Here is a 14,666-nt window from a genome sequence, read left to right on the forward strand (position 1 = left end):
GATAACTTGCCCAAGGTTGCAGAGGAGACCTATGGAAGAACCAGGAACTGAACCAACCCAGATCTCTTGGGTCCTGGTCCAGTTCCATAACGATAAGACCATTCCTCCTCATTACAAGACCAAGGCTGTCCTTTACCTTTCTTGTTAAACTTGAAAGGTCGGTGCTAATCTGAAGAGTGATATTGTAATGTTCCAGATTCCGATAAGATTATCCATTAGACAGAATTAGAACTGCTCATCTGTGTGTCATAGCCTCAGGTACCAGAAAAAAGGATCTTCTCCTTTTGCTTATGCAGTACTATAGGTGTCTGGATTTCTGTAACAGGATGATACGAGTTCTGATCTCAATGCCATTGTGAGGCTCTAAGGGGCAGAGTTCTAAAGATACTTAGGTGCCTAGTGGGATTTTCAAGAGTACCTTGGGTGTTAGGCACTTGAATACCATTAAAAGTCTAGCCCCAACTGGCTACTGTACAGATAATAGTGATAAATGTCCCAGTAACCCCCTGTTCAGCACAAGATTTATTTTCAGAGGGTGAATTTCACACCTGTGCTAAGGGCAAACACGAGGCCTGTTTAAGTCTTTGGATGCAAGTGGCATGTAAAAGTTCATGTGAATTTCATAGTGCTTCCTGATCACATTGGCTGAGCTTGCAAGCTCAGCCAAAGATGCATTTGCTGTCTGCTGGAGACTTAGGTTGAGATTTTCAAAAGCCCAATCAAGGATTTATTGACATCGCCTAGTCAGCTTTGAGGAACCTCAGCTTTAAACACCATCTGGGATCTGAGAATCCTGTGTTCTTTTTGCCTCTGATATTTTCAGAGGCAATCATGATTCACCATTCAGAATACAGCGAACAACTGTTACTGAAGTGCAAGGCAGGGGAGAACCTAGCTCACTCTTTCCTACCTGTCCGAACAGCAATGAAAGTGGAGGGACATCCTGTGGCTCATGTGATAGGCTGAGCTGTTTCCAGTGTACTTGTTCCCAGAGAATCAACAGGTCAGGAGTTAATGAGAAGTGTGCTGCTAGGAGACTGCAGGTTGATTATAGCGGTGGTGGGGAGGAAGGGAAGAATTCTCAGGCCCTTGGGCCCTCTGTTCCACACCACTGGCAATTAAAGCAATTTTACCAGCTTCCTTTTTATGCATAAAGATCAAAGTAGACCTGAATGGGGAGTCATGCTCTCCCAGGGTTGCTGTAATGACTAAGGAAAAGTTGAGAGAAAGTTTACATGAACCTTTGCCTGCAATTGAAGCTGAATTACAGACCTCTTGGGGAGGTTTATAAAAATCTGCCAAAGGGTTTATTTTTTCATTTCAGCAGAGTTCTTCCCCAGTAGGGACACCCTTCTTCTGACTGAGGAGGACTGAAAAACCAAGCACGAGGTGGTGAACCTGAGAGATTTGGGGGCTGTTTCCTCTTTTCTTCCCTGTCATTTCACACCCAACGTTTCCCTACAAGATATACATCCACCTCACTTCTGCCCAGGGGGTACAGTATGCAAGAGAGGGTCTGAGAATAGCTCGGGGAACCATGAACTCCTGAATTCTAATTTCAGCTCCCTGCACAACCTGGCCAAGTCACTTCCGCGTAGTGCCTCAATTTCCCCATCTGTGAACTGGTGATACCACCGCTTATCTAATCTCCAGGTGGTATGTTTATGCTTAATTAGCAAATAAAGCTTGCAAAGCACTTAGATGAAGACCGCTGAAAAGTATTATAGGATGAAATAAAAACCACTGTTTCAAAAGCCTCTGGAACTGGTTATGCCTTTAGACAAGTTAATTCTCCTTGTAATGCTCTCTGGTCTCCTTTAATGTCTTCTATTAAATATTCTGGGAACTTTATATGGCTTGTATAATACATGTGAAAAACGGCATATAGTCAAGAATTAGGATGGGTGTCTGTCTTCATTTTCAGGCAGTACCAGTACAGTCTATGGCGTGAGTTAGATTGTCCAGCACCATTGATACCATAGATTTTAAACAAGCAGTTAATATAGGAAAACTGAACTAAGGAAAATTTAAATCTAATTTCTAATTACTATTGAGAGCTAAATTGAGCTTGTCTTTTTTTCTATTTGAATAGCTGGGTGAAATTTGGCCTCCCCCTATGAATGAAAATTTCACAAAAACATTTAGATTTTCCTGAAATATTTCTCTTTCCAAGTAAGTTTTGTTGTTGTTCTCGCTTTTCACAGACAGCTTTTGCTTCTCTCCCCTTGAGCAGCTGATTTTGGTTGGCCAGCATGGTCTCATGGTGAGATTTGGGATTTTTCAATAAAAGCAACATTTGTATTTCTAAATTAGGAGATTTCTTTAAAAAATATAAATTTCAAAACCAAAAAAAATAATGAAAAAAAGATAGGAAGTTAATGGTAAGTCCCATCATATTTTAAAATACAAAATTTAACAAAATGCAATTTTAAAAGTATGGAACAATCTCCCAGGGGAAGTGAGTAATTTAAAACTTGCCTGGACAAAGCACTTGAGAATATACAGTAGGAAAGAATCCTGCACCAGTGGATAGAACAGATCACATCACTTTTAGTTCTGTCTCCAACTTCTAGAATAGCATGAGGCCTGATTGACCTAGAAATCTCAGTAAAGGGCTAGGGAAAAATCAGACAGATTTGGGAATTCCAGCCCTCATTCAGCCAAAGAATAATTTTAGCTGCATAGCCCTGGATAAATCACTAGATCTGAGGTCACATACAGCCCAACTAGGCAAAAAAGTAGGAATCTGAGTGGCTGAGCTGGTACTGAGCATTACCAGGGAAATATAAATTTTTATTTCTCTCTCTCTCTCACACACACACACACACACCCGTACTTTTATATTTTAGTGTGTGGGTTCTTAGTTTTTCATGGTTTTGGGGGTATAGTCCACTGTCAGATGTGGCTTCTTGGGCAATTATAAACAGAATGACCAGATAGATGAGAGCGCAGCACAGTCTTACAGGAGCGGAATAATTGATGAGAGCTGAACTGCAATGGGGTTAAATATTAACAAAATTTAGACAAAAGTGACATCCTCTGAGTGCCATGTTCCTTTTCGAAGCATCTTAAGCAGATCAAGCAAGAGTAGAAGTGGGTTGGCAATTACTGAAATCAAGCTTTCTGTGCAACATATTAGGCTCTTGCGCCTTTCATGACACTGATTTATGAGTAAAAAGACGTATTAAACAGGTCATCAGCAAAGTTTGCAAAAATCAGGGGCCACATTTTCAAGAGAATGGAGGTTCTGAATTGTCAGAATCAACATTTTGGTTCAAATCAATCACTCATGACACATTTCTGCCTTCTTAGGGGGAAGATACATACACAATCACAATTACAATCACATCTCTCACCCGGTTATTTACACATCTGTACAAATCACATTCCCATTCACACTCTTCCCAGTCTCACTCTCTCTCTCTCTCACTCACACACACGTCAGTCATCCCAGCACAATCACACAGACATGCAACTTCATCCTCCTCCCCCCCCCCCCAAACAAACAGGCAGACACACAGCAATCTCCTTTTAGAAAGCCCAAGTATTTTCAAAAGCTGCTAGTGCTGCTTTCGCTCTGTAAATGCTATTTGTAAAGCAGTGATAAAATACACACAAGCACTCTGCACTGCATTAGTGTATGTGGGTACCTGCTGCCCTCTCCTGGATGGACTATCAGAACCACTCAGGTGGATATGATCCCGTGACCCTTTAAGTGGACAGACACTGAAGGTTTGTTTTTAGGTGAAGTAGCACTACAGAGTTTGTTATTTTGGGACCAAATTCCTGAGTTCTAGCCTTACTGCTGAGCAGAAAGTCCACTGGGGCTATGGCCTGCAAAAGACCTGACAGACCATGCAACCATGAGCGCAAGTATAATCGCACTAAACCGTAAGCCTATGATTTGTATGCGATTTATTTCTCAGGGGCAGCACAATGTGGAAAGCATCTGGTTCACTGAGATACCAACCAGCTAGCCTAATTTTCAGATTGATTTGGATGAGGCATAAGGATATCAAGTGACCTGCTCTGGGTTACATGGACATGATCTTCCATTGGGACTGGAACTCCTAAATCATTCTGGATTGCCAGCCTTTTGCCGAGACCAAAGGATCCCTCATGCTTCCACACCAGTTATACCCGTTTGCTGGATTTGAACCCCAGGCACTCATGGTAAAAGCAGGTACGCGTCACATAGCACTGTTGTTGGACAACCCTCAAAGAGGAGCCCTCTCCCAGCAGAGATCATTGCATTAGCCTAGATTTATACTCTCTGAAGCACCCGAGTATTCATCCAGCATCTATGCCTTCAGTCTACAATTACGGTAGCTTCCCTCATGTGTTTGTCTCTCTGCTCCCACTGCCTGAAGATGGACTGGTGTGCAGCAGATTAGAAATCTCGACAAAATTCCTGCATAATTTTACATGAAAGGGTCTGGCAGGGATGCCTTTTACCTGAGTGGACTTTTAATGCACCTCCTCTGCTTGGGTCATCAGAGAAGACCCAGCGCTTCAATGGATTGCTCCCCAGTTTGGCCTACGAGACATCTACAGGAAGCAGCGTCTAAACTGATCTCTCTTCTCTGCCTTCATCCAAACATTTCCACATGTATGTTAAATACACATTGAAACTCTTCTCCAACCATGATCTTACCTTTACAGTCCTTTTGTATTTCATCACCTACAGCATTATAGTGCAGCGCCTCAGGCTAATCCTTGTTATTTACTTTGGAGTTTTCTGTGCATAACTCCAGTCCAGATAGTCTTTTCCTTAAATGTTACTTTTTTTATTTTTAAATTCACTTTCAGCAGTTGTAAAAAGTTGCACTGAATGTACGGTGATTGACCCTAAAGTTATCCGCAAAGCTGTTACAGTCACAGTTAGATGGACAAACTAGTCAAGTCCCCCTGCTGTCCCCAGTTTCAGAAGCAAAATTAAAACTGAACCGGTGTTGAGATTCTGAAAGGTTTGGCTAATCATTGCACTCGCTCTCTCTGGGGGACATGGGAGGTAGTTCTCGCTAGGAAGATATCTTTATGTGCTACAATATTGTCAAGATAAGCTATTCTTACACCATTTTTGTCCAGGACCAGGAGCCTGACTTTATGCCCTTTGGAAATATCTCCATTGATTTGAAGAGGTCTTGGATTGGGTCCTAAAAGTGCCAAGAGTCTCATGGGAAAGCCTGTCCTTGCAGATTTGTAAACCAATTTTGCAGACTCAAGGAGGTGTGGGTAGTTCAGATGTGCTTTGCAGAAGCAACTGAAATTTTGGATACTTATCTGAACCAAACCCAACTAGTGTTACATCGTAAGCAAGACCAGAAGCAGAGCATGGGCCTTCACGTCTAACAGTTTGATGACAAAACTGAACCATTCAAATAGAGATGGGCCTGAAGAAAAACTCCAGATCTGAAGAGTTGCGAGATTACTGAAGGTTCTGAATGAAATTCAAGCTATTATCATGATGGGACAAACCAAAAGCCTGGCTCTGCACACTCTCAAACTCTGCAAAAGTTCAGATGTGGGTATTAAATTAGGTGCATCTCAGGTCAAACTCTACTTTTAAGCCTTACCAAGCCCTAGGTATTTCTAGCATGACAGAGCTTTAAACATGAGTAGGCAGATTTTTCAAATGTGCCCTGCAAAACACAGGTCCCTTTGCTCCCAGATGACAGTTGCTGGATGCAGCACACTTTTGAAAATCTGGCCACAAGAGGTCACATTTTCAAGAGAGCTCAGTTCTCCTGTAGTCATTGAAATGAAGCAGCCAAATTTTAAAGAGCGCTCAGCATCCTGAAGAACAATGAGAGCTGCTGGGTGCTGAAGCCTTTTGAAAATTTGGGCTAAGATTCCTCCTTGGTGCCTCACAAGCCAAGTTTACTGTTCTCAATGTCTCACATGGCATATCAGCCTGTAATTATATTAAGTCAGATCTCAGCTTGGCTTTCTTCTGCTAGAGGCTCTAATCTTTTGAGTGGGACATCATCAGGGTAGCATATTGCACTGCACTCTTCTAGCAGAACGAGCACATATGATATATGAGTGTGAGGTGCATAATCAGATCAACAGTTCACTCTGTTGATATATTAGTCTAATACTCCAGATGATGCACGAGTATCAGAACGGGCCCAATCTGATAACATGTACGAGTAATTTATCACCAGAATGAGTTGCTCTGATGATGTATTACTCAAAATAGAATGCACCATCTAGGGGGAGAATGGATCCAGAAGCAGCAGTTATTTCAAGGATGAAATATTCACAGGACCTAGAGGGCTTCCTTGGCATCCAAAATGTTGGCAGTATGTAAAGATATATGATGTGCATTGCCAAAGTACAAATGCAGTTAACTGAACCCCTCCCCACGCGCACGCGCACACACCCACACACACACACCCACACACAGAGAGCATGGAGCTGAAAATGCTGCACTGTTATTCATATTGAGAGCCCCTCTGGATTTCTTCAGGAACTGGGATCTGCAGTTTAAGATTGAATTAATTCAATCTGTTTAAAAAAAAAATTCTTAGTTTCTTATTTTGTATTGGTTTGCTTTTCTCTTTTGGTGTCTTGAGACTTACATTTCGTTCAAACTAAATCCAGTTGGTTAGTGGGGGGGAAATCTCTCTTGATGCTTGTGTTCTCTAATATCTGTTGTATTTATGTGCTTTGTATCTTTATCGAGATGCCAGCACAATGAAGAGAGAAATTATTTTCAAGAGGCAATTTAAAATCTGTGTAATAATGATGGCGGCGGCAATATGGATAAGTAATAAATGCCTTATGTTTCCATAGTGCCTTTCATCCTGAAGCATCCCCAAACTCTTTGTAATCTTTATATAGTCAAGTATCAATTCATTCAGGGCTCAAATGCAGCCACCTGGAATGGAATATGGGTTCTACTGAATACTCCCAGCAGCACACTAGAGAACACTGAGGCAGGAAATGAAAGACATTTCCCAGCAGACGGAGTTTCAGGGGTGTGGAATGTAATCACCCAGAACTCAAAAGCTATCACCCCTATACTTGCAACATGTGGTTAGAAACATAGCTTTGTCGCTTATTGCCTTTCTGCTGGAGGAATTAACAGGTGAACATCTGTGGTCTGGTGATTCAGGAAGTCAGACTGGATAATCTTAACATTTCTTTAAAGTCTGAATTTTTAGAGGTCATTTTCAAAGGCACATAGGGGAGTTAGGTAGGCGACTACCTGTCCTTATCTTAACCACAAACTGGCCTCACAGCATAGGTCTAGTCATCACAACGGTGTCATTTCAGAAGAAAGAGGGCTACCTACTAAATCTCTAAGGGCAAAAATCTTTATAAGTGCCTAAGGAGGCTACGTTCCATTTTCACGAGTCTTAGGCATTAGGAGCCCACTTCTTATGGAAAGTCAATGGGGCTTAGACTCCTAAATCAAGCAAGTAGTTGTGAAGATTTTACTTGAATTGCTGGGATTGTTTTTGAGATCTCCCATCCAAGTACTAACCAAGAAACACTGCTGCTCAGTTTGAGAGATCATGGCCTGAGGCGGTATATGGCTGCAGAATAGTTCAGCTGAGAAATATCAACAGCATTAGCAATCATCTTCTTTATGAACCAGTGCACAAGAAAGGAACATATTGAGTTACACATTCTACTAAAGAAGTGGCTACATCAGTGAGACTCGTTTTCAAAGGGTTTCCCATAAAACATTTTATGCTTTTCCCTTTTCCCCTTTCCACGCTTGGGGAGACAATAATTTCTTTAAATGCTTTTATTCTTCTGACTCATAGTTTATAAGATGTACGAGCATGAATTTAAATTAGTGTTTCTCACAATGACAACCGGGAGTGGGAAGAAAGCATTCCTGAGTCGCATGAACTAACTGCACAATGGGTTGTGTGTGAGCAAAACCACACCTTCAGTTACAGGGGGGTAAATCTCCAACAACTCCATTGAAGTCCATTACGCTGATGTAAAACTAGTATAAAAATCAGATTAGAATTCAAGTTCACTATATTCAACTAGTGTTGAACATTTGGACACCGGATTTCTGTGAGGGAAAAATCCCTTTAAGGCTGGACTTAGAGACAGTTTCTCTTCTTCGCCTTTCCCTTCACTTCACTGATTATAGCTAGTGTCAGACCAGAACCAAAACCCTGGTTTCAAATGCTGTTAACTCTGAGGAGTGCAAAATCAGGCTCAGAGCTGATTGCAGCAGTCTGGGACACATTCTACCTACACATAATGCTCACTGTTGTTGGGCCTAACAAATAATGAAACAGTATCAATTATAATAAGTTTCAACAAGCCTTCAAGTGTTTGGATGCTTATCCCCATTTACTCAAACCTGCAAAAAACAAATTTTTCAAGTCTCTGGACTCCATGGGAATCAACGATGGAATTCTAAGAGAGCAACTCAGCCCTTCCTCCCCTGAGAAATCCATACATAGTAAGAACGCACTGAGATTGATGTTGCAGACAAGTCCCTAAGAATGGAGGTCCCAGCCTTTTTATTTTGTGCGGGCATTCAAGATCCCATGGTATTTCTTGTCTAATGAAGGATCTTCCTTCAAAAATATCGCCTTTCCCTCCAATTCTGTGCAACTAGCTCTAAGCTGATTATCTGACTTTGGCACCTCCACCACAGAGAAAGCTGTGTGGGAGACCCACAGAGGGGTGGGCACGGTTGTCCTGTGCACAGGATGGAGTGAGAATCAGGAACTGGTCTCTCCAGAAGCCACTTTTCCCTTTGCTTTCCACTAGCAATCATGTTGCCCTACCTCTGGCTGCTTAAAGAGATCAGAACATGTTCCCTATATAACATAGCTCACAACTGAGGAAAACTGCTGTTTTGGTTAAAAAAACCATCACCATGCTTTAGAGGGCAAGTAAAGGCATCTACATTTAAAAAAATAAATAATCTATAACACAAATGAAAGGGAAACTGTTAATATATACTAACATAAGTTAGAAACTATGGAAAACTGATAAGGGAAGCCAAGGGACATGAGAAGAAATCTGTGGCCAATACAGTTAAGGACAATAAAAAAAGGAGGGAGGTATTAAGATATAAGAACAAAAAGAATCCTGATAATGGCATTAGTCCATTTCTAGATGGAAAGGATAGAATTATCAATAATGCAGAAAAGGCAGAGGTGTGCAATAAATATTTCTATTCTGGAGGGGGAATAATATATTCTCATATCGTGATAACATTCCACTAGTATCTCTGGAGGATGTTAAAGTGAAGCTACTAATGCTCGACATTTTTAAAAGTCAGCAGGTCCACATAACATGCATCCAAGAGTTTTAAAAGAGCGGACTGAGGAACTCACTGGATCTCTTCAAGTGAGACTAGCTACGTCAACAGAAGACATGCTCCAATGAAGACACAGATATGTTGACATAAGGAGTGTTGATGGCATAGCTATGTTGACTAGGGGTGTGTTTCCCCCCCCCCACATGCATGGCCGACATAGCTATGCTGACAATATTGTTTAGTTTAGACACAGCCTTCCACTCTTGTAACTACATTGACTTCAGTAGAATTTGCTCCTGTTTTTCTTCAGTGCACAGACTTGTTGCTTGTAGAGTTGCACTGATTTAGGGCACACAGGTTTTGTACAAATTGAAATATGGTGGTCAGGGGTGTGATTTTCTATGAAGTAGTTAAATTAGTACAATCTCTAAGTGTGGGCACAGTTATATGGATATACAGCTCCCTAGTACTGGTACACCTCATTCCCCTTCCTGTACAGGAATAGCTGTACTGGTATAACTTTGCATCCACAGTAGAAGAGGTTGTACCACTTTAACTATGTTGGTACAATTTGCATGTGTTGACAAACCTTTAAGGTTTGATTTGAAATTTATTCAAACCAGTTCAAAAGGCTATGCGGCCACTCATTTCAGCTTAAAACAGGCTTTTAAAAAAAAAAAAAAAAAAAAAAAAAAAAAAAAAAAAAAAAGATTAACTTTCAGTTTACCTTAAACTTGTTCCTACTTTAACGATACTATTAAAGTGATATTGACCCCTCCTACTTCTGATATATTGGACAAGTGTGCTTATATTGGTATAGTTTAGTCCTATATGGAAAGGAAAACATGTTATAAGGAACTTTTATTCTAGTATAACTACATCCACAGCAGGGTACTCTGGTATAACTATTTTGATAAAAACAATCACACCGATATATTTTTTTTAAACAAGAACGAGAGAGAGACAAATGTGTTTAGATCAGTCCCATCTGTCCACATAAACCAGTGCATATACCCAACCTGGGGCATGTTGTATGTAGAGATGATCTAATTCTCCTCTCATTGAGACCCTTTGATTCTTAGAATGTCAGTTCCACTGCTTAATGCTAACTAATTTTAATCCAGAAGCTGCACCATTAATGCCCTTCAGAGATTTCAATGGTTCTGGCTGTCACCATTGAAAAGTCTCCATAAACTATTCCTCAGCCACTACTGACTCCTTCATTTGAAATTAATTCTTGTAATTATCCCAGCTCTTTTCCTTTGGACTTCAGACCATGAGGACTCTCCCTGCAATTAGCTCCCCAATTAGAGGGGAGAGAAGTGTACTGGCTGACAGTGTCTGGATTATTATTTTTTTTTATGTACATCACAGTTTCATGACTAGAAAACACTTTAAATGAAATCCCCTAAATACACTTAACCTTGTTTCATTTCAACTTAATAGGATAGTTTGTGTTTTAAAACCTTCCTCTAATGGAGTATTACTAATACCACAGTTTTTGGAGGTTTGATGATTAATAAAAAAGTTTTATCCTGGGAGAGACTTTTGCATTTCACTCAGCATGATTTAATTAATATTTGAACACAATTAGATACTGCTCTCAAAAAAACCTTGTTATTCTAACCCCTAGATTAGAACAGGTCAAAAACCTAAGGATTTTTTGAAGAAAAAAAAACAACCAAAGTTTCCATTCTACAGGTTTTCAACATGAACAAGTTATTTGGTTTTCAAGTTGTCATTGAACATTTTTGGTTTTGGTGTTTTTCCACCTTTCCTTCCCCATTTTACACTGAAAATGGAGAGGAAGAAAGGCAGAAAACTGGGGGGAAAAAATCAAAACCAAATCCAAAAGTGTTGCGAGGGAGGAGGATATAAAACTAGAAACATCTTTAAAACAGATTTAACAATTGCATTCAAAGAGTGGAGTTTGACAAAAATAATCGCTCCTGGTGTGCTTCTCCACTGCAATGTACAATGCAGTCAGAGCCGTTAGAAGTTTGGCATATAAAGCCCACTGTGCAAGAGGCTTTAGATCAGTCCCAGTCAATGGAGAGAGACTCCCACAGGCTTTGGATCAAGCCCTATCTTTGTAAGTCCCGTCTTCTTCTAGCCAAGATGTGAGTAGTCCCTGTGTGTTATCTAGCTCAGGTACTTATATGGTTCCCATTGCCCCCATCTGAGCACATCACATCATCCTGTGAGAAAGGGCAGTGCTATTACGCCCATTTTACAGATAGAGAATGAAGGCACAGAGGGATGCATACATGGCAAAAAAAAAAAAAAAGCCACAAAACCCACAGCAGCAATTCCCAGAAGCTGGGTTTACAGACTTGAGCTCATGCTACAGCACTAATTTGTTCCGCTTCAGGCTGAAGTCTGGGGAGAGGGTTTCAGGACCCAACCTCTAGCCTGTGGGACACTATGCCACAGGGCTTCTTTTTGCACACTGTAGATGTACCCAGAGAAACTCTGACTTGCCTTAGGTCACACAGGGAGCTGGGAATTGAATATGGCTTTCTACTTTGCCAAGCGCCCTGACAACTAGATCACTTTTCTTTGGTTTGCAGTCAGATCCATGATGCTGTTAGTACGAGACAGGGGAAAAAAAAAAAATTATGTGGAGCCAATTCTCCCTCCCCCTACAAACGTTCTGACTTGGTAGCATTCTCCACCCACTTGGCCCCAGTGCGAATGGCTGTGTAAGGTGCAGAGCAACAGGGAACCTAGATGTCTAAAGAATGGCCTACTCATTAGGGTGCCAGCTGTAGACCTACAGTTCAATTCCTGGCTCTGCCGCAGACTCCCTTTGTGACCTTGAGCAAGTCACTTAGCCTCAGTTCCCCATTTGTACAATGGATGTAATAGTACTTCCCCTACCCATACAGGGGGCTTGGGGGTATAAACAGTAGGGGGCACTCTGATACTATAGTGATGGGGGCATATAAAGATAGAAAACAGTATGCCTCAGAAGTATGGGACTGGTTAGAAGGTGCTGCCGATATATTCCTCCGATATCTCTTCAGACACCAGATGGGACTGAACATTTCATCATTCTATGCCCCTCTTCAGCCTTACACCATGGGAGGTTGAACTGGATACACTGGGCAGGGAGTAGATAATGCTGCAGGTATCAGGACTGCTAGATGGAGGTAGTCATTTCATCAGCCAGAAAGAGAGTTCTTTGCACTTCAGGCAGGAGGAGATGGCTTCTTAAGCTAAATATCCAACAATTAAGAGCAAAGCAGCATGTTTCCACCTTCTCCAGGATAAATGGCAGCCCTACAACTTGTTAACCCTCACAGTGCTGGATATTATGCATATATTCTGAATAAAGAAAAAGGAGTACTTGTGGCACCTTAGAGACTAAGGAATTTATTAGAGCATAAGCTTTCGTGAGCTACAGCTCACTTCATCGGATGCATCAGTTGCATCCGATGAAGTGAGCTGTAGCTCACGAAAGCTTATGCTCTAATACATTCCTTAGTCTCTAAGGTGCCACAAGTACTCCTTTTCTTTTTGCGAATACAGACTAACACGACTGCTACTCTGAAACCTGTCAATATTCTGAATGGCATTATTCAACCTGACGACACTGTTAAGGCTTTCACCAAAAGTGCCAGGTGATTGCAGTGGTGGTTTATACGTTGTGGACTTTTGTCCCAATAGGTACTAGAGGAAGATCTCTCTCCTCCCGGCTCCTACCCCCCCCCCAGCACTTCCTTCCCTGCAGGCCTCCAGAAAGCCCCTCAGATGGTAATAACTTTTAATTACTAATGCTGTAGTCCAGAAGCATTCATCTAGATCTGAAAAGTTCTATATCCCAAGCCCCATTCTGTCCCCAGAGTGTTCAATATTGCACATTTAATCAGTATGTGCAAAAAGCATATCTGAACAAATTCAAATACCTACTGGGTATTTATGGACCATTGTTAATTGCCAGTCATGGAAACCCAGGGATCTACATAGGATGTTTCTCTGGGCTGTAGTATTCGCACAGCTCAAAGCAGGTTTCAGGGGGAGAAAAGCATGCTGATACTTCAGAAGCATCAGCTGGACCATATGCTGTATTTACAATACTTTGTCTGATTCAGTGAATCATAACTTTTAAAGATGTATTTAATGAACAAGAAGAATCTATTTCATGCCCAAAGGTGACTGTGCATTTTCTAATAAAAGCCACAGCCCTGGACTGAAGTTGTTCTACTAAGCACAGAGGAAGATCAGCTCAGAGGGCAGCTGAGGGTGTCAGAGTTCCACTGAAGTCAAAGGAAGTATTCCTATTTACACAAGCTGGGGATCTGGCCTCAAGTGACTAGGGGAGGGGGTGGTTCTCCAGAAGCTCCAAGTTCCTTTTACTCCACATTAGAAAATCTGCACCCAATTCTTGAGTCCTAGTTCTGGGTTTTAACTAGACCACCATCCTTTACCTGGGAGGCTGTTTAGGATAGCCAATGCTGCACAGAATGTGGCTCAGCAATGCACATTGAAAAACATAATCCTAACTTTATAAATAAAAAGATGGGGTCTAAATTGGCCGTTACCACTCAAGATAGATCTTGGAGTCATTGTGGCTAGTTCTCTGAAAACCTCCACTCACTGTGCAGTGGCAGTCAAAAAAAGTGACCAGAACACGGGGAATCATTAAGAAAGGCATAAATAAGACAGAAAATATATTGCCTCTATATAAATCGATGGTATGCCCACATGTTGAATACTGCATGCAGATGTGGTTGCCCCATCTCAAAAAAGATATATTGGAATTGGAAAAGGCTCAGAAAAGGGCAACCAAAATGATTAGAGGTATGGAACAGCTGCCATATGAAGAGATTAATAAGACTGGGACTTTTCAGCTTGGAAAAGAGATGACTAAGGAGGGATATGATAGAGGTTTATTAAATCATGACTGGTGTGGAGAAAGCAAATAAGGAAGTGTTATTTACTCCTTTTCATAACACAGGAACTAGGGGTCACCAAATGACATTAATAGGCAGCAGGTTTCAAACAAAAAGGAAGTATTTCCCCCCCACACACACAACACACAGTCAACCTGTGGAACTCCTTGCCAGAGGATGTTGTGAAGGCCAAGACTATAACAGGATCTAGTTCTTTTCTGAATAAGTTCATGGAGGATAGGTCCATCAATAGCTATTAGCTAGGGTGGACAGGAATGGTGTCCCTAGCCTCGGTTTGCCAGAAGCTGGGAATGGATCACTTAGTGATCCCCCAGTTCTGTTCATTCCCTCTGAGGCACCTGGCATTGGTCACTGTCAGAAGACAGGATACTGGGCTAGATGGACCTTTGGTCTGATCTAGTCTGGCTGTTCTTATGTTCTCATAGATGGGACAAAAGAGGCCAGTGAGTGATGAGTGTACCCAATGGAGAAGGAAGAGAGCAAGCCATTATGTTACAATTCAT

The sequence above is a fragment of the Dermochelys coriacea genome, chromosome 26, assembly GCF_009764565.3.
Source record: "Dermochelys coriacea isolate rDerCor1 chromosome 26, rDerCor1.pri.v4, whole genome shotgun sequence".
Classification (NCBI taxonomy): domain Eukaryota; kingdom Metazoa; phylum Chordata; order Testudines; family Dermochelyidae; genus Dermochelys; species Dermochelys coriacea.